The sequence below is a fragment of the Cottoperca gobio genome, chromosome 24 (genome assembly GCF_900634415.1).
Source record: "Cottoperca gobio chromosome 24, fCotGob3.1, whole genome shotgun sequence".
In the NCBI taxonomy this organism is placed as follows: domain Eukaryota; kingdom Metazoa; phylum Chordata; class Actinopteri; order Perciformes; family Bovichtidae; genus Cottoperca; species Cottoperca gobio.
This window is the reverse complement of record NC_041378.1, coordinates 20,982,709-21,003,122: the sequence shown is the minus strand read 5'-3', so window position 1 is coordinate 21,003,122 and position 20,414 is coordinate 20,982,709. Positions and strand designations below refer to the sequence as shown.

The 20,414-nt window shown below is 43.4% G+C and overlaps 1 protein-coding gene across 1 annotated transcript in view; it reads left to right on the top strand.

The window, feature by feature from the left end:
- Window positions 1-2,260: 2,260 nt before the first annotated feature.
- Window positions 2,261-20,414, top strand: part of LOC115003980 (heparan sulfate glucosamine 3-O-sulfotransferase 5) — a 121,313-nt gene continuing 103,159 nt past the window's right edge. Inside the window, exon 1 of the mRNA XM_029425925.1 lies at window positions 2,261-2,512. The gene's annotated coding sequence lies outside the window, so the exon portion shown is untranslated. The remainder of the gene's footprint in view (window positions 2,513-20,414) is intronic.

Here is a 20,414-nt window from a genome sequence, read left to right as displayed (position 1 = left end):
AATCATGTTCGTCTTGGAAAAGGTAACAAATTATAATTATAGAAAACAATCTAATGGCTACAGTTGCACCTTGTATCATAAAGAATACAGTGAGACAATTCACCAGCATTGATATTGCTTTTAGAGTCCTCACTCTATCACATCCAGATATAAAAGTGGGAAGTTTTTTTGGTTTTGGTAAAAAAATGTCCAAAGTTAAGGTTAGGGGACCTTCGTCATCATGGTTACCAAAACATTACTTAGTTATTATTATTACAGTTCATTTAGCAGACGCTCTTATCCAGAGCAACTTAAAGTGAACTAACTGGAGCAACTCAGTTCAATGTGCCTTGAATTGAACTCACAAGCATCTGGTATTGTATTTGAACGCCACCACCCATAGTTAATGTTTTCATGTTTATAATACACATACAAAGTTGACTATCTACAGAACTTAAACACACAAACCTCTTTTATGAAGCCAACTGCTCTGCAAGTATGTCATATTTTTTAATGTTTCATGTAGTTTTTATAGGGAAGGACATGCCTGAAGACAAAGAAGAACAGCCAAGAGGAAATGAAAAGCTGATGGTATGTGATGGTTTTGTTTGGGCATTTCTTTAAGACCAATGCAGAGCATTTACTGAGAAACTTTACTTCTATTGCAAAATTTAATGATCTCACACTGAATAGTTTTGCAGCCCCAGAGGACCTATCATTTATTTGCAACGTAGCGAGCTCTGAGAAGGTGTTGTGTTTATTGTCAGGCTTTGAGGTAGGGCTGCGCAATATGGACCAAAGATCCTATCGCTGTATGTATAGGCTAAATGGTGATACATAATATATATCTCAGTCTTTTCTATGAAGTGGGATAAATGATTCATTTGTAAGTCAAAGCCACATGTCACATTTCACAAGCACTTTCATTAAAACAGATATCATTCAATGACGTGGTTAAGCTACGTGTGAGACAATAATTTAGGAAGTGGTGGGCTGTCAGGGCCAGCAAGGCCTTCTCTGCTGGCCTAAATATCATCAGAATATAAATTTCATTTTGATATATTTTTTCCACAAATATGTATTAAATTATTCCCCATAGTTTATTCTCTTCATTTCATAGCTTTCCTCTTTTTTGCGCTGCTTCCAGCCTCAGATCAAAATTTGGAGGGCTGGCCTTTATATTAGAGCTTTTATCCAATCATATTTCAGCGATAATGTGTTGCCAGGGTCCAAGAAATCTGCCCTTAGGCCTTCAGAATCAACAGTGTGGGGGCCTGTAGCTTAAAGTGAACGGAGACAAAACCAATCAGATTTCGAGTTGGCAAAACCGGGGCCAGCTAGCAGGCGTACGATAACGTCAGCACGTGCACGTCTTTTGATTGGATACGCACTATTAAGAGGCAGAGCTATGCAGAGCTAGCAAACTTTGAACGAGCTAATTTGTGTAGAAGCTGTTTTTTTTCAACCCACAATGGCTGAAGGAGGAGAAGAGATCAATTTGGTTGCAGATATAATTACAACGCCATTTTCAAGATTAACTTTTCAAGATTAACTTTTCAAGAAAAGCTAGACATCGTGAGAAGAGAACGGCCAACTCCGACGCTAGCGAGCCTATCACAGCCGGGAAAAGGGTTTGTCCGACACTTTCAAATCACTAACTACGAGCGGTACCCCCGCCTCACAGCCTCCGAGAAGCACTGCAAATGCTACTGCTGGGAATGCCTGCTATTTACAACTGATCGATTTGGTGTTTGGAGCCACACTGGGTTTACAAACTTGAGTTGTCTAACCAAGGCAGCAACGAGACACCAAAGCACGGCTGGGAACTTACAAGCAACGGTGCTTTTGAAAACCTTTGGGGACACCAAAGTGGATCTACAGCTCAACAAACAAGTGCGCAGGGAAACGGAGCTCCAGAATGGTGGAATAATTCAGGTGGGACTGTGTAGGACATCACTGAAGGCCTAGGTGTGAAATGCACGGCCCGCCACTGAATTTAGGACTGCTTTAAAGGTGCAATATGTAAGACCTTCCAGAATTTAAACTTAAAACATTAAAACAATGAACTAACATTATCACCAGAGTGTGAAGAGGTAACAGAGTTGACATTAAAGACGTCTATGTGTTGTGTTGCAGAGATATCTACTGAAGTTAGCATGCTAACAGCTAGCTGCCCTCTGTCCAGTCTGTAATACCACTTGTTCCTCTAGACGTGATAGTGAGTCAGTGTAGCTGCAGTCTGCCTCAGTACAGAGGGAGAAGAAGTACAGCTGCTGACTCAGCAGAGTCAAGGTCAATATCACATTCATGATCTCTGCACGCTTTGATAGTTTGTTTTGTTTAAATCCAACGTGGCAGAAATGAGAAAACAACTCGCAGCCTCGCCTCGTTTTTACCATATGCGGGAGACTTCTTCGCCAGGAGCAGAGTGTGCGAGAGAGACAAGAGACAGACAGATCTGCTGTTAGCAGATAGCTCTGATTCAGCCGACTCCCCCTGGATCGTCAAACTTTCTGTTGCTGCCGTTACTCAGGTAAGGGAAGTAGATATTCGAGTACATTGTAGTGGGAGGTCGAACGAATGTGAATTGGACTCGGCTATTGGCGAATCCCTGTTTAAAATGTATGTTAGACCCAGCGCTCCATCAGCCTGCTGTGACTCCCGGTGCTGAGATATACGCGGGCAGTATCCAAGCCGGATTCATTTGCTCCTCTCTGCCGCCCGAACTCTCTCTCTCTCTGACAACAGCTCAAAGCAAGGCCATTCAGACACTGTTTTTTTGTTGTTGCTGTTTTTGCTCGTTGGCTGTCACACACTGTCATAAGCTCTTGACTGAACTGACCTTTCAGGCCCATTAACAATTAAAGCCTGACATATTTCAATCTATTTGCTAATTAGCATGCAAATACACTCATGTATTATGGAAAAGAGTTAACTGCACTAAAGTTGAAAAAACTGTTGAGCAGATGCAGCACTCAGACTGTTATGCTAATAATGCTTTATCTATACAACCAATTCCTGAGTGTGTGTGTGTGTGTGTGTGTGTGTGTGTGTGTGTGTGTGTGTGTGTGTGTTTGTGTGTGTTAAGACAGAGTTTAAAATATCAAATTCATTTGTTTATTCTGTTTATTATTAAAGACAAGACAGAGTTTAAAAGTAACATTTACCTGATTTGTATGATTAATAGAAATAGAAGAAAGTCAGGACCAAAAGGTCAAAATATTAAATGTATTAGCTTTTTAGTATTATTTTGGACCATGGTAAATGGTCACGAATTGCGGTGTTTGACTTGTGCTATTAATTATTATTCATGCGCGCTTCCGGTTCATTCGTACAAAAGGTGGATGATTTCGGCCCCTTATTTTCTTTGTTCCATAGACTCATCACATGGCATCAATGTAGAGAAGGCTGCAGAGACGACATTGTTATGTTTCAGCCGGTTAAATGTATTTGTTTGTTTGGCGGATATGTTTGATAACTACGGCGGAGTGCATTTACTTATATAATTTCATGTGACGGCGCTGCGCCTTTGTTTGTGTCTACTGCGTTTAAACACGCGGTGTTTCTAATATTTATCATGTTTATCCATTTATCATAAGGATTTGTGGTTTGTGGTGTGATAAGGTTTAGTGACATTAATGATTAATTTTGATTTATTAAAGATAAAATATAACAGATAAAAACAATAATTATAAAATGCTGAAGGAAATATTTCCAGCACAAACATTTGTTCAATCAGGTGTTTAACATATATCATATGTCTAATATATCTTTTGTTTTCTATTTGAAGGTTTTCAACCTGTTGGAACTCAAATGAATTGATAAATAAATTAAAAATATGAGTTGAGTTGTCCAGGCGTCCTCTGTATTCTTCTGAGCCTTTCAAGTGTGGGCAGACATTGAATGAAAAACCACAGTAACTTGACAGTGTGTTTCAATTCAAAAGGTAAGGCTGATATTATTCTGCATTTGTCCCATTAAAAAAAACTAATAACAATGATGTGTTCTCTCAATACTTTCTTACTTCCCTACTCTGTGACTCACCACTAGGCCCGTTGGTAAATATTTGAATAGATTCAGGACATAAGTTAACATACTTTCATTTCATAATGTAATTTCCTAAAGCAGCTGGTCACTGTAGTCTTACTCACACAGGAAGGAGTAGTGTATTCATTGGGGACTATTTGTAGCGGTGGATTAATCCATATTCTGAGCTCTAGTGAGTGTGTGTTGCACGGACGGTGGTTGTGGGATTGAGTAAAAACAAACTGCAGTGTGTGTTCATGAAGGAACATGTCAGTCAGTGCAACAGTGTGGCTCACTGATGTGTTTTACTATGCCACAGAGGAATATATTGGGCTTTGTTGCTAGTTTGGGTCTTTTCATGAAATTTGTTGACAGTAAAGAATATATTCAACCTTCTCCTTTAACACTATTTTGTCATATCAACACTTCCCTGAAAATAATTCACTAATAACTGTAGCATAAAGGATCCATTTCCTAGAGGTTGTGGCTCACTGTGATGGAGCTTTCTGTGCATACTAGGGAAGTAGTACCAAACACGAGCAGAAGGTATTTGTCTGCAAATTTCCCAAATGCAAAAAGTGCAACAACTACATACAACGTGTACTGTTTTTACTGACATGATAGAAGAGGACTCCATTTCTGGCGAATTGCTCTGCCCGCAACAACAGCTAAAATGCGTTCCATGTGCCTTCTGTGATTACATATGGTTTGACCCAAAGACAAGTGTTTGAGGGGATTTTTGTTGAATGGAAGTTTTTGGCAAAGCTTTAGGAGGCTCATGCTTCTTGCCAGGAACACAATTAATACAATTCTTGCCGAAGAGTCCAGAGAGTCCAGCAACCTATCTGCAACGATCTCAGTACAATGTTCATTTGTGCTCCCTTGTCTTTCAACCATGTGCTTGAAAGCAACATCGACCATGACTTCAGTTGTTGCATGTAAACTCATTTGAAACACAAGTCAGACTCAGCCTGTGAACTTGAAGCTTTGCTCCAAACATTTTGGTTATGAATCAGTTTTATGCATCTTTGAGTTCTCAGAATGGAAAAGTATTAATGAGGTGTCAATGTTGGAAAGGCGATGGACCACACAAGCGATGGACCACACAAAGCTCATGTACTCATTTTCATGAGGTCACTGGGCTCACCAGGTGGCGGTGTGGCTACTTGATATACAAGGCGACAGTAAAGGGAAATGGAACTTGATTGTCATGCTGTGTTGTGAGTCGTATTTCTCTCTAATATTGTGAGACGCCAATAACTCTTGAGAGGCAAGTGACAGGGCCTGCTGGTGTGGAAAGTGATGCACCAAACATGGCAGCTGTAATGCTGAAGCAACTCATGCCTGTAATTAATTTTATCCTTAATTCCTCTGTGGATAATTATTAGATGAATTACATACTTAGCATTGCAATGAACAGTGACCAGCAAATAGAGCAGAAATAAATGCCTGCATTTAGTTATGCAGACTGTGTTATGGGTCACCTTGTGTTTTATGTGTTTGTTTAGAAGAGGAATGTGCAGATGTATCCGTTGATGCACTTTTTAAATTAATGTGAAAATATTTCTGATTGTAGATTTGAAGACCCACACCTTTGATTTTGTTTTGTTTATTTTACTGCTGACCATTTTTCAGAACATAAACCTAATGTTTGAGTTTCATTTTATATCTTTCAGACTGCCAGTGATTGTCCATCTCAAGTTCAAGTTTTATCTGTCAAATGTAGGTGAACACAGGGTGAACGGTACAAAGAAATGTGTTTCAGAGAGACAGCACGTCAGCTCAGCAGTCCAATAAGAAATATAAAATATGGGACTTCCGGTTGGGCGAACATGTGAGGGCAGCGTTGTCTCGTTCTCCCATGACTCTACTTTATGAACATTTCATTTATAACCACCGACTTTTAGCTAAAACAGTATTTGTGAACATAATTTGTACTCTAAATTAGTACAGGCCGATGTGATGTCGAAAACTGCATCGAAAATGGTGACGAATAAGGCAAAAAAGGCCGAAACTGCTGTCTCAGCTGCGAGTACAGTGGCTGGCCCGGACATGGCTAGTATAATTAGCCTGCTTGAATAGCACAGAGCTAGTATTTCAGCTGATTTTAAAGCCACCTTTGCGGTATTGGAGGTGAAACTGAGCATAACGCAGACCACGGTAGCAGGAGGGAGAGGGCGGGAAAGGGTGGGACATTTATCTTGATGGGGCTATGGGTTTCCATTTGTTGGAGGCAGCTATTTCATTTATATTCTGTTTTGTCATTTTTATGTACACTGTTCTCTCCATTTTTAGTTATGGATGTTCTAGGGCTGACCTGACACATGCTATATGTGGTGTCATGGCTAATGTAACTGGTACAGGGACTGGTGGTGGACAGGGGGTCAGGATACTATCTCTGAATACTGGTGGGTTGAATGCTCCGGTGAAACGCACAAAGATTATGACATCTTAAAAACTGGAATGCGGATATAATGTTTATACAGGAGACACATCTTTGTAACTCTGATCAGCGAAAGCTGAATAGGCTGTGGATTGGACAAATGTTTCATTCGCACAGCCATTTTAATTAGGAAAAATGTAAATTTCACCACTACTAATACAATTTTAGATCCAAATGGACGTTATGTCATAATTTCTGGCACACTCTATATCATAATTTTGTGAAATTGCTATTCTCCACCATTCCGGATTTGAATTCTCATCTATTAATATTGGGAGGAGATATGAATTGTGTTATAGACCCAACACTAGACAGATCTAGTTCCAGATCCGTTGCGCCCTCTAAAACGGCACAGACTATCTCTGCTTTTATGGATCACTATGGCTACGTCGACCCGTGGAGTTTTTTACACCCCTCGGTTAGGCAATACTTTTCCCATGCACATCGTTCATACTCGCGCATAGATTATGTAATTGTCGATAAAACATTTATTTCGTCGATTGTCTCAGTTCATTACTCACCGATAACTGTATCAGATCATTCATCTGTGATTTTGGATCTTAACTTTGATCATAAGCCTAAGGAATTTAGATTCTGGCATCTTGACCCTCTTTTACTATCTGATGCAGGCTTTGTGAGTGTATTTTGGAATCAATTGCATTCTTCTGTGAGACCAACCAAAATGAAGAGACCTCTGCGTCCCTACTCTGGGAAATTCTGAAAGCTTTTCTTAGGGGTAAGATCATCTCGCATACGTCTCATGTTAATAAAACTCGTAGAGCACGCCAAAAAGAGCTGGAGGAGGCTATCATTAATCTAGACAACAAACTCTTATCCACTCAATCACCTGATATATTTAAAGAACGGATGGGGCTCCAAACAGAACTTGACCTTCTCCTAACAAGAGAGGCTGAACGACTCCTTATACATTCACGAGGGTCTATATATGAACATGGAGATAAGGCTGGCCGTCTCCTGGCCCACCAATTAAAGGCTAGGGTGGCCTCGAATCAAATCACCCAGATTCGGGATGAGTTGGGCTCTCACACTTCTGACCCGGGAGAGATTAATAACATCTTTAAATCATACTACTCTCGTCTCTACACGTCTGAATCCCCTGATAGCGACGATCAGCTACTTACATTTTTTGATAAATTATATATGCCCAAGATTTCGACTATTGACCAACAGATACTAGATGCCCCCGTGCAGCTCGCTGAGATTAAAGAGGCAATACAGTCCATGAATAGTGGCAAATCACCCGGTAGAATTTTATAAAAAATTCTCAAATCAACTGGCCCCATTACTATTAGATATGTTTAATTTGTCGTACGACCTAGGCTCACTGCCACCCACCCTTACGCAAACCTCTATCTCTCTGATCTTTAAGAAGGGCAAGGACTCGCGAAGATTTTTGCTCGTCGGTTGGAATCTATTATACCCTCCATTATCTCGGAAGATCAGACGGGATTTATAAGGGGGAGGCACTCATTCACAAATGTCCGAAGACTTCTCAGCGTCATCCACAGTCCGCCTTCTCCTGTCGAACCGGAGGTTGTCATATCTCTTGATGCCGAGAAGGCCTTCGATAGGGTTGAGTGGGCCTATCTGTTTTCTGTCCTTCGACATCTGGGCTTTGGTCCTGGCCTTATCTCTTGGGTTAGACTTCCGTACTCCTCTCACCTTCTGTATGTGCGCGATCCTATAGCTAGTAATCCACATATACTCTCACTTTTGGTTCATTTTCAGGATAAAAATTAAACATCCAAAAGAGTGAATGTTTCCCTATCAACCAATCGGCTACAGAGTTACCTCCGTTGTCATTGGCTTTTAGAATATCCAACTCAAGGTTTAGATATCTAGGCATTGCAATCACGCAGTCTTTTAGTGCGTTACGAGAACAAAATCTTACTGTCCTGACGGCAACAGTCAAATCTGACCTACAAAGGTGGGGTCACCTGTTACTTTCTTTAGCAGGAAGAGTTCAGACGATAAAAATTAACATACTGCCCAGATATCTATACATCTTCCAATGCCTACCTATTTTTTGCCTAAATCTTTTTTCACTGCTATTGATAATATCATTTCCTCATTTATTTGGGCTGGTAAACATGCTAGAGCTAGTAGACCATTACTGCAGAGGGACAGGTCCCTAGGTGGGCTTGGTTTACCTAACTTTATGGGCTACTACTGGGCCACAAACACACATAAGATCATGCTCTGGTTCACTTCGCCCCAGAGTGACTGGTGTCTTATGGAGGCCAACTCATGTCGATCCACGTCACTTCAAGCCCTTGCGTGTAGCACTCTCCCCCTTTCCCCCTCACAGTTCACATCTAACCCCGTTGTAATTAACACTCTAAAGATCTGGGCACAAGTTAGACGTCACTTTGGTTGGCTCACTCTTCCTCAAGCAACTCCTGTCTGTAATAACCATCTATTTTTGTCAGCCACAATTGACCCCCAATTCTTTTACTTGGAGAAGGGAGGCCTCCACTGCATAGGGGAGTTATACATTGATGGCTTGTTTGCCAGTTTTGACCAACTACGGGTTGCCTTTCATTTAAAAGGATCTAATTTTTTCAGATTCTTTCAACTAAGGGATTTTGTTAAGACCCACTCTCCTTAATTCCCCCAAACTCTGCCTCCCAGTGGAGTGGATCTGGTACTTAAAGCAAGAACTTTATCTAGGCGCCATGTTTCTTATTTTTATGATCTTTTTTCTGCGGTTGATGAATCTGCCATTAATAAGATTAGAACTAATTGGGAGAAGGAACTACAGATCAACCTCCCTGATGACTTTTGGAGGGAGGCCCTGAGAGCCGTCAACTCATCCTCCAGTTGTGCTAGACTTAGCCTAATACAGTTTAAAGTTCTCCATAGACTACATTATAGCAAGGATAAGCTCTCCAGGATTTATCCAGATAGATTGGATGACAGGTGTGATAGATGCTCCCAGGCCCCCTGCGACCTGACTCACATGTTCTGGTTGTGCCCTAAATGATCTACCTTCTGGCAATCTTTCTTCGAATGTATTTCTGAAATTGTAGGTCTAAAACTCTCCATCCCCTCATGTAGCTATTTTCGGTAGGCCCCCAAATGGAATCAACATGACAAACATCCAAACCAATGTCATTGCCTTTACCTCCTTGATTGCTCGTAGGAAAATCCTTCTCTTGTGGAAATCTCCTTTACCACCCTCTTTTAAAATGTGGCTGAGCGATACTATGTCTCTCCTAAAGTTGGAAAAAATTAAGTTTACTCTCCGGGGTTCTTCAGATAAGTTCTATGCTCATTGGAGACCACTGATCAGTTATATAGACCGTCTTCCCCCTTGATATAGTGTCACTGTAGGGATTCTCCCTGTATCTGCCTATAATGCCAATATTTTTACTCCCCTGTCCACCACACATGCAGCCTATGTGACATCCCTTGATATATGTGTTAGTATGTGTACTTTTACATGTGTGTATGTATGCAGGCATGTGTATATATGTGCATGTATATTATTGTATCTATCATTTGGTATGTAATTGATGTACTGTTGCCTTAATGCTTGGGGAGAGGGGTCGGTGGGATGGGTTGGGATGGGGCTGGTGGGATGGATTGGGATGGGGCTGGATTGAGGGAAAAGGGTTCTTTTGTTTAAAAAAAAAAATGAAAATGCCTTATTTGCTGTAATGCACTGTTACACTTTTTCATGTGAATAAAAATGTAAAAAAATAATATATATATATATATAAAATATAAAAAAAGAGTACTATATACCATTAAGTTAAAATCAATATAGTGTATGTATATGGAAAAAAGGGTGGTTGTGCAGTACAATAAATAATGATATTTATACTTATTTAGAGCAGACCTCAGTCCACTATGACCTGAAAACGTGAAGACATGGAACTTTGAGATTTTTTCATCCATTTTAGTGAATGATGAGTTGCCTTTATTTTGTCAACATTACGTTATTGTCCAACTGGCGTATAATTAAACCAATAGTTATAACATCAATAATTTAATGGTTGTCATAATAATACAAAAATATATAATTAATTAATAATTCTTCATCAGGGTAATGAGGTCCTAATATGTGAATTGGGAGCGTCGTCATCAACTGGTTAGGAGAGAATAAACTAGTCAACGCAAAACGTAGTTTCAAATTTTACGAATGGTTGTTATCAGTAATGTGTTCCAGCTATTTCATGGAGTCTACAAGCAACATTCTGGTTTATTATAACTTGGTTCTTATTTTTGTAGCTTTTAAAATAATTTCTATTAGTTGGGATAAAATTGTGGTCACCAACGTAATAACTGTGATCTGGGAACATAACACAATTAAAAAGGAGTCTGGCAGATCAGGCTACACGAGCTGTCAGACAATGATGTACACAAGCCAACACTTTAGCCAGATTGTGTAAACCAATTTATTTAGAAGTAAAACCAAAGTCTGTATAAAAGGACAGGGTCTGAAATGTGAAGCCAATTAGTGATTCTAATTCAATGTGGAAGTGTCTTAAACCTTCATTATTGCTAATTGCCAGCAGGGGGCGCCTCCACTGATTACAAAAAGAAGTCCGACAGTATAGAAGTCTTCTTCTCACTTCATTTATTGTCTCAGTAAAAATGGTCCTAATGAGTTTATGGTCTCAATCGCTTGTTTAAAGTTTTCTTAAACTACAGAATGATATTCAGTTTGTAGATTATGGTCCAATTTAGATTCAAATAGACACTAAAGTAGGGAATGCTTTATTGCTTGGCTGTCTTGTGATTGAGAAGTTGTTACAACAGCAACCTGTCAATCAGGATAGAGGCGTGATCATGTGTATCCTTCTCTAGCGCCTCTCTCTCCTCCAAATATGGTCACTTCTGGCACTTAAAAACGGGCGACGATCAAAATGGCAAACTCAAGGCTTCCAAATGGTAGTTCACAAGTGGGCAACGTCCACTTCTTATATACAGTCTATGGCTGAAACTGAAATTGTTGTTATCTCTGGTTGCACAACTAAGTACTGGAGGTAAAAATTGATGAAATTGTCACAGGAACAACTTTTGTGCATTAGTACTACATGTGTACATCCCACTGCCCTCTGAGCAAAATAAAAACAGAAAAGTTGAAAAGGATTAAAATAATTTGATGTCATTAATGTAGGGGTCCCATCTGCATGCAATGTGACTGTATGTGCTTTGATCTTCACAGTGATACACTGAACCGCTATGCTTCGCTCCATCAGAGATATCCTCCTCTAGTCTCAGAATCTATCAAGTTAATTGTTAGTCATGCTTACACACCACATAGAGAGGATGAGCTGGCATTAAGTCAGCTCACTTGAAAGATGACTAGAAATACATAACCTCACTGACTTGTGCTTGCACATCATTTGACCCTTTGAACACTGATCTAGAGTAATCAAATCAAATGAAACCCCATCAATCCCTCTGAATGTGTTTCAGCTCTATCAATCCTTGTTAAGACACCCTCGTCGAACATTAACAGTGTCCAATATGCTATTAAATGAACATGACAAATATGTTTCTTTTAATCTAATTGATTTATTAAGGCCTTTCACGACATTACAGTAAAAATGATACAAGTCAGCAAGTTTAAATGGCTTGCTGATACTCAAAGCTGCACTGTTTTCACTCCGTCTGTGTCAAGGTTCGAGTGTGCTTTGCAGGGTTAGCAGTTCACTATGGAGCAGTGAGTGAGCAGTCAGATAGCAGCGCTGCTCCAGCAGACATGGTGACCCCCTGTACACTGTCCCTTCGCTCCAATTGGTCACACTGAAGTTCTTGTCTGGTGACATTCACAGGGCAAAATGTCAGTCCATTTAATTAATTTTCAGTTTTATGGTTAAGTATTAAAGCGTCTGAACAGTTCATCACTGACACTGTGCTCACACAGACTAATGCACTGCCATTCAAATGAGTGGAATCACTTATTTGTTGATTGTATATTGACTAACAGTTCTCCCTCGACTAACCTTCTTGTTAGAGGCATTATTGTGCACCTGACACTGAAACAGGAACCTGTTCCTATTTAAATATGCATACATTTTGATGCCGAGCTTCCAGTTTATTTTACCAATGACTGTTGATTTATCCTATTTCTATCCAACTGTTGCTTCTGGTTGAACCATTTCACAGCTTTTTTCAAATAAACCAATTCTAGCTGCAAATAAATTACTTACGTTAGATGCAAGACTAGTATATGATACTACGCCAGCAAGACCCAGCGGCCTCTGCAGCGGCGGAGCCTACCACCAGCACGAGCCGCATCAGGAGGAAGCGGTGCGATAGGAAAGGTAAACGCAGTGGTCGGGGAGGGCTATCGGCTAAGCTAAAGGCTAACCCCTACAGAATGCCACTACCTTCCATCCTACTTGCCAATATACGCTCCCTGGAGAACAAATTGGACTTCCTGAAGCTGGATATAGCGGCAAATCGGGAGATGAAGGAATCCATCCATCCATCCATCGTCTACCGCTTATCCGGGATCGGGTCGCGGGGGCAGCAGCTCCAGTAAGGAACCCCAATCTTCCCTTCTCCGGGCCACATCCTCCAGCTCCGACTGGGGGATCCTGAGGCGTTCCCAGGCCAGTGAGGAGATATAATCTCTCCACCGAGTCCTGGGTCTTCCCCGGGGTCTCCTCCCAGCTGGACGTGCCTGGAACACCTCCCTAGGGAGGCGCCCAGGTGGCATCCTTACTAGATGCCCGAACCATCCTTTCAACGTAAAGGAGCAGCGGCTCTACTCCGAGTCTCTCACGGATGGCTGAGCTTCTCACCCTATCTCTAAGGGAGACGCCAGCCACCCGTCTGAGAAAACCCATTTCGGCCGCTTGTACCCATGATCTCGTTCTTTCGGTCATGACCAAGCCTTCATGACCATAGGTGAGGGTAGGAACGAAGATCGACCGGTATATTGAGGGCTCAGCTCTCTTTTCGTTACAACGGTGCGGTAAAGTGACTGTAATACCGCCCCCGCTGCTCCGATTCTCCGGCCAATCTCTCGCTCCATTGTCCCCTCACTCGCGAACAAGACCCCGAGGTACTTGAACTCCTTCACTTGGGGTAATGGCTCATTCCCTACCCGGAGTAGGCAATCCACCGATTTCCTGCTGAGAGCCATGGCCTCAGATTTGGAGGTGCTAACCGCTGCACACTCGGCTGCGAACCGATCCAGTGACTGTTGAAGGTCACAGACCGATGATGCCATAAGGACCACATCATCTGCAAAGAGCAGCGATGAGATCCTCAGGTCACCGAACTGCAACCCCTCTCCTCCACGACTACGCCTCGATATCCTATCCATGAAAATCACGAACAGGATTGGTGATAAAGCGCAGCCCTGGCGGAGGCCAACATTCACGGGAAACGAGTCCGACTTACTGCCGAGTATCCAGACACAACTCTCGCTTTGGGCGTACAGGGATTGGATGGCCCTCAAAAGTGACCCCCTCACTCCATACTCCCGCAGCACCTCCCAGAGTATCACCCGGGGGACCCGGTCATACGCCTTCTCCAGATCCACAAAACACATGTAGACCGGATGGGCGTACTCCCAGGCCCCCTCCAGGATCCTTGCAAGAGTAAAGAGTTTGGTCTGTTGTTCCACGACCAGGACGGAATCTGCATTGTTCCTCTTCAATCAAAGGTTCGACTACCGGCCGAACCCTCCTTTCCAGTACCTTGGAGTAGACTTTACCAGGGAGGCTGAGAAGTGTGATACCCCTGTAGTTGGCACACACTCTCTGGTCCCCCTTTTTAAATAGGGGAACCACCACCCCGGTCTGCCAACCCCTAGGCACTGTCCCAGACTTCTACGCAATGTTGACGTGTAAACCAAGACAGCCCCTCAACACCCAAAGCCTTCAGCATTTCTGGACGGATCTCATCAACCCCTGCGGCTTTGCCACTGTGGAGTTGTTTGACTACCTCAGTGACTTCCATCAGGGAAATTGACAATGATCCCCCATCAGCTTCCAGCTCTGCCTCAACCATAGAGGGCGTGTTACTCGGATTCAGGAGTTCCTCAAAGTGCTCCTTCCAGCGGCCGATAACCTTCTCAGTTGAAGTCAGCAGGGTCCCACCCTTGCTGTACACAGCTTGGATGGTTCCTCGCTTCCCCCTCCTGAGGTGCCGGATGGTTTTCCAGAAGCACCTTGGTGCCGACCGAAAGTCCTTCTCCATAGCTTCTCCGAACTTCTCCCACACCCGCTGCTTTGCCTCTGACACGGCAGAAGCTGCCGCCCTTCTAGTCCTTCGATACCCTGCAACTGTTTCCGGAGTCCTCCCGGATAACATAACCCGGAAGGACTCCTTCTTCAGTCGGACGGCTTCCCTGACCACCGGGGTCCACCACGGTGTTCGAGGGTTACCGCCCCTTGAGGCACCTAAGACCTTGAGACCACAGCTCATCACCGCAGCTTCAGCAATAGAGGTTTTGAACATCGCCCACTCAGGTTCAATGCCCCCAACCTCCACAGGGATAGCGGAAAAGCTCCGCCGGAGGTGTGAGTTAAAGATCCCCAGGACAGGGGCTTCCTCCAGACGTTCCCAGTTCACCCGCACTACCCGTTTGGGTTTACCAGGTCTGTCCAGAGTCTTCCCCCACCCCTTGATCCAACTCACCACCAGATGGTGATCAGTCGACAGCTCCGCCCCTCTCTTCACCCGAGTGTCCAAAACATGCGGCCTCAGATCATATGATACGATTACGAAATCGATCATTGACCTTTGGCCTAGGGTGCTCTGGTACCACGTGCACTTATGAGCATCCTTATGTTCGAACATGGTGTTTGTTATGGCCATTCCATGACTAGCACAGAAGTCCAACAACAAACGACCGTTCGGGTTTAGATCAGGGAGGCCCTTCCTCCCAATCACGCCTCTCCAGGTGTCTCCATCGTTTCCCACGTGTGCGTTGAAGTCTCCCAGCAAGACTACGGAATCCCCTACTGGAGGCCCCTGCAGGGCTCCATTCAGGGTCTCCAAGAAGGCAGAATACTCAGAACTGCGGTTTGGGGCATAGGCACAAACAACAGTCAGAGTTTTCCCCCCCATAACCCGAAGGCGTAGGGAGGCAACCCTCTCATCCACCTGGATAAACTCCAACGTAGCGGCGCTCAGCCGGGGGCTAGTGAGTATCCCCACCCCGGCCCGACGCCTCACACCTTGGGCAACTCCGGAGAAGAATAGAGTCCAACCCCTATCCAGGAGTACGGTTCCAGAGCCAAGACTGTGCGTGGAGGTAAGCCCCACCAGATCCAACTGGTAGCGATCCACCTCCCGCACTAGCTCCGGCTCCTTCCCCCACAGAGAGGTGACGTTCCACGTCCCCAGAGCCAGCCTCTGCTGCCCGGGTCTGGTCCGTCGAGGTCCCTGACCATCACTGCCACCCGTGTGACAGCGCACCCAACCCCAGCGGTTTTTCCCATGAGTGGTGGGCCCACAGGATTTGATGAAGGAATGCTGCGCAATAATTCTGACGGAAACATGGCTAAATTCATCCGTCCCCGATGTCGCCGTTAGCATGGAAGGGCTAACAACTTTCCGGTCGGACAGGAAGTGCGATCTCAGCAGAAAATCCCGTGGGGGTGGCGTGTGTATCTACGTGAGTAACAAGTGGAGTACAAATGTCACAATGCTCTCTAGCCACTGCTCTCCTGACATTGAATTTTTAACAAGAAAATGCAGACCGTTTTATCTGCCCAGGGAATTCACCACAGTCATTATCACTGCAGTGTATGTTCCCCCCAGTGCAAACGTTAAAGAGGCAATGACTCTATCAGAACATCAGTGAGTTGCAATTTGTACATTCGGAGGGCGTTTTTATTGTAGCAGGGGACTTTAACCAGGCAAACTGTCACGGTGGGGAAAAGGTGAGGACTCAAATGCAAGACGACAGACGAGGAGATTAACAAAAAGAGGGCTTTATTCCAAAAAGCTTACAAAATAACAAAAATACAAAAGGTAAAAAGTAAACTGAAAAGACAAACCAGGATGACACAGGAAGCACAAGGAGACATCTGCAAGGGTGACACTTAGATGATGATCTGACAAGGAACACTGGGAAAGACAGGGATATATACACACAGACACTAAACGAGGGGAATGAGACACAGCTGGGGAGAGAAGCTAAAACACAAGGGCAAGGTGAACGGACACAGGAGGAACAAATCAACAATCACAGAGGGAAAACACAGACAGGAAGTACAACTAGACATGACATAAGGGGGAGTGAACATTTCAAAATAAAACAGGATATATAAAAATCCCGATCATGACACAAACATGAAGACCGTTCTCCCTCAGTTCCATCAGCATGTGGATTTTGCAACCAGAGGCTTAAACACACTGTATCTGGCCTACACAAACATTAAGACGGCATTCAAGGCAGCCCCCCGACCCCACCTCGGCTCCTCAGACCATCTCTTTGTTATGCTAATTCATGCATACAGGCCCCTGCTCATCAGAGAAAAGCCCACGGTGAAGCAGGTGAGGATCTGGCCTGAAGGAGCCATGTCAGCATTGCAGGATTGCTTTGAATGCACAGACTGGGACATGTTTAAAGAGGCTGCAACTGAAAACCACTGAATTGATGTGGAGGAGTATGCTGTAACTGTATCTGCATACATCCAGAAGTGCATGGAAGATGTCTCTGTCACCTCTGTCAAGTACATCACTACACGTGCCAATGAGAAACCCTGGATGACTATGGAGGTGCGTGACTTGCTGAAGGCACGGAACGCCGCTTACAAATCTGGTGACGTGATGGCTCTGAGATCAGCAAGAGCCAACCTGGACTGTGCCATCAGAGAAGCTAAGCACACCCATGGTCAAAAAGTCCAGAGTTTCTTTAATGACGCCATGAATACCAGGCGCATGTGGCAGGGAATTCAGACCATCACTGGATACAAGGCTGCTCCCCCACCCTGTGAGGACAACACAATCTTTCTCAACAACCTCAATAATCACTTTGGACGCTTTGAGGCACTAAACAACACAACTGCAATGAAAGCTGTTCCCAAGCATGATGAACAATCACTGATCCTTGACACAGCTGATGTCCGGAGGATGCTGAAGAAAGTTAACCCCCGGAAGGCGGCGGGCCCGGACAGTGTTCCAGGATGGCTGCTCAGGGACTGTGCCGACCAGCTGGCCCATGTCCTCACGGACATCTTCAACATCTTGCTGGACCAAGCTGTTGTTCCATCATGTTTCAAATCAGCAGCCATTGTTCCAGTGCCTAAAAAATCCCCAATCACTTGTCTGAATGATTACTGGCCGGAAGCACTCACCCCCATCATGATGAAGTGCTTTGAGAGGCTGGTCAAGGACCATATCATCTCCATACTTCCCCCCAATCTCAACCAGTTCCAGTTCGCTTACCGCCCAAACCGCTCCACAGAGGACGCCATCTCCTCTGCACTCCACCTGAGCCTGGCCCACCTGGAGGAGAAGAACACCCATATACGAATGCTGTTCCTGGATTTCAGCTCGGCATTCAACACAATCATCCCCCAGCATCTGGTAAGCAAACTGGGACCCCTCGGCCTCAACACCCCCCTGTGTAACTGGCTGCTGGATTTCCTCACGAACAGACCCCAGCATGTGCGGGTTGGAAACAGCACCTCCAGCACCATTTCTCTGAGCACGGGCTCCCCACAGGGCTGCGTTCTGAGTCCACTGCTGTTCACCCTGATGGCCCACGACTGTTGTGCCAGGTTCAGTACGAACCACATCCTGAAGTACGCGGACGACACAACTGTGGTGGGACTCATCAGGGACAACAACAAACTGGCCTACAGGGAGGAGGTGAAACATCTGACAGACTGGTGTCACACCAACAACCTGATCCTGAATGTTGACAAAACAAAAGAGATCATTGTTGACTTCAGGAAAAAACAGCACTGGCACACACCACTCCTCCTCAACGGCTTAGCAGTCAAGACTACAGACAGCACAAAGTTCTTGGGGATGCAACTCACAAACAATCTGACCTGGTCCCTTCACACCTCCTCACTGGGGAAAAAGGCACTTTCTGCGCAGGTTGAAAAGAGCACAGCTCCCCCCTCCCATCCTCACCACGTTCTACAGAGGCACCATAGAGAGCATACTGACCAGTTGCATCTCTACCTGGTCTGGAAACTGCAACACCTCAGACTGGAAGTCTCTGCAGAGAGTGGTGAGGACAGCGGAGAGGATCATCGGGACGTCTCTTCCTTCCATCAGAGACACTGCTAATAAACGCTGCCTCACCAGAGCTCTGAACATTATAAAAGACCCTACTCACCCCCACCACGGCCAGTTCTCCCTGCTGCCCTCTGGCAAGAGGTTCCGCAGCATAAGGAGCAGAACAACCAGATTCTGCAACAGTTTCTTTCCCCAATCCATCAGACTGTGATGTGAACTCCACTCTTATAACTCTTAAATGTATATACTTTTTAGAGTGTATATATGTTATTTATATAAAGTACATTTATATTTTAAGTACACATTTTATTTAATATTTTATATTTATGCATCAGCACCACGACACTTTTAAATATTTATGATCAATTACTCAGTCACTTTTACAGTAAGCCAAGACAATGAAATTGCATTTGAATTGTACATTGTATAATCTTGTAATGACAATAAAGTTTTTTGATTGATTAATTAATTGATTGACATTTTGATGCTGAGCTTCCAGTTTATTTTACCAATGATTTATCCTATTTCTATCCAACTGTTGCTTCTGGTTGAACCATTTCACAGCTTTTTGCCTCTACAAAACAAACCCTTCACTTCTATTTGTAAAGAAAACTTTCTACAGAAAACTTTCTACAACTTGCATGTACCCAATCAAGCTTTTGATTCAAAACTTTTGAGCGGCAGTGTGTAAATATATAAAAACAAAAAGACACTGACTGAATGAAATAACTTCATTTAAATACAGTAGCATGCTTCTATACCCTAAATTCACTTAATGCTATTTTCAGTCAGGATTTTCTTGCTGGAGGGAAATCACAGTCACATGATAACGTGTCTTTGTCCACATCATTGTGTCTTCTTATTTATTTTCACTGAAACAGGTTGCAACCAACGCACCTCTCCTTCTGTCTCCTGCTCATGCTGGTAGCAGCGTGTGTTGGGCCCCTGGACTCCAAACTAAAAGGGTCTCAGCTTTTTATGCATCACAAAATACAACTGTGTGAAAACAGCCCCTGAAATAGACTAAAACAGAGCAAACTGAAAATGGACTCGTTTCAAAGTGCTCTAAATATTGCACAGGAATCCATCAGAACAACGTTGAGAAAAAGCAAATAAAATAGAGAAATTAATCTCAGCTAAAAATGAATGACATTTTTTTTTGTACATTTTTTTTTTTTTTAAATAAACAAGAACTAGATTATAGTGATAAATTGTCCTGGATTGAGTGAAGTCCATAACAGTGCAGTAGAAACGTTTTTTCAATCAAAAGCACAGGAAAACGTATTTAATTGTAGTCAGCTCGCAGTACAGTGGGAGTTATTAGAAATCTCCTCCTCTAAAGTAGCACCACACTTTGTCCTCACCATAAACAGGCTTTTGACGGTGTCTGGGAAACTTGGCCCCAGCGCCACCACAACATGTGTTGAGCAGTCACCAAAAAGACTTTCAGTAAATGTGTATCTCCCTTAATGCTTTTTCAAAGCCCAGATTTTTTTTTTTGTTTGAAAAATGCTATATTTCTTCCTTATATTGCAATTCAATTTGATACAATTAAGTCTGAATATAAATATAGTTTTTTAAATGTTTCAGAATCTGTAAAATGTGAACTCTTCAAGTCATTACAACCCCATGTTCCCAGACAGGATACTGAGGACATGACTCTGGTTGGATAATAAATAATGATTACACGTATATTAATAATCAACCTTCCAATCAACCAATCATATCTGGAACATGATCAAACCCAGGATAAGACATACAGTAACAGGGTTTA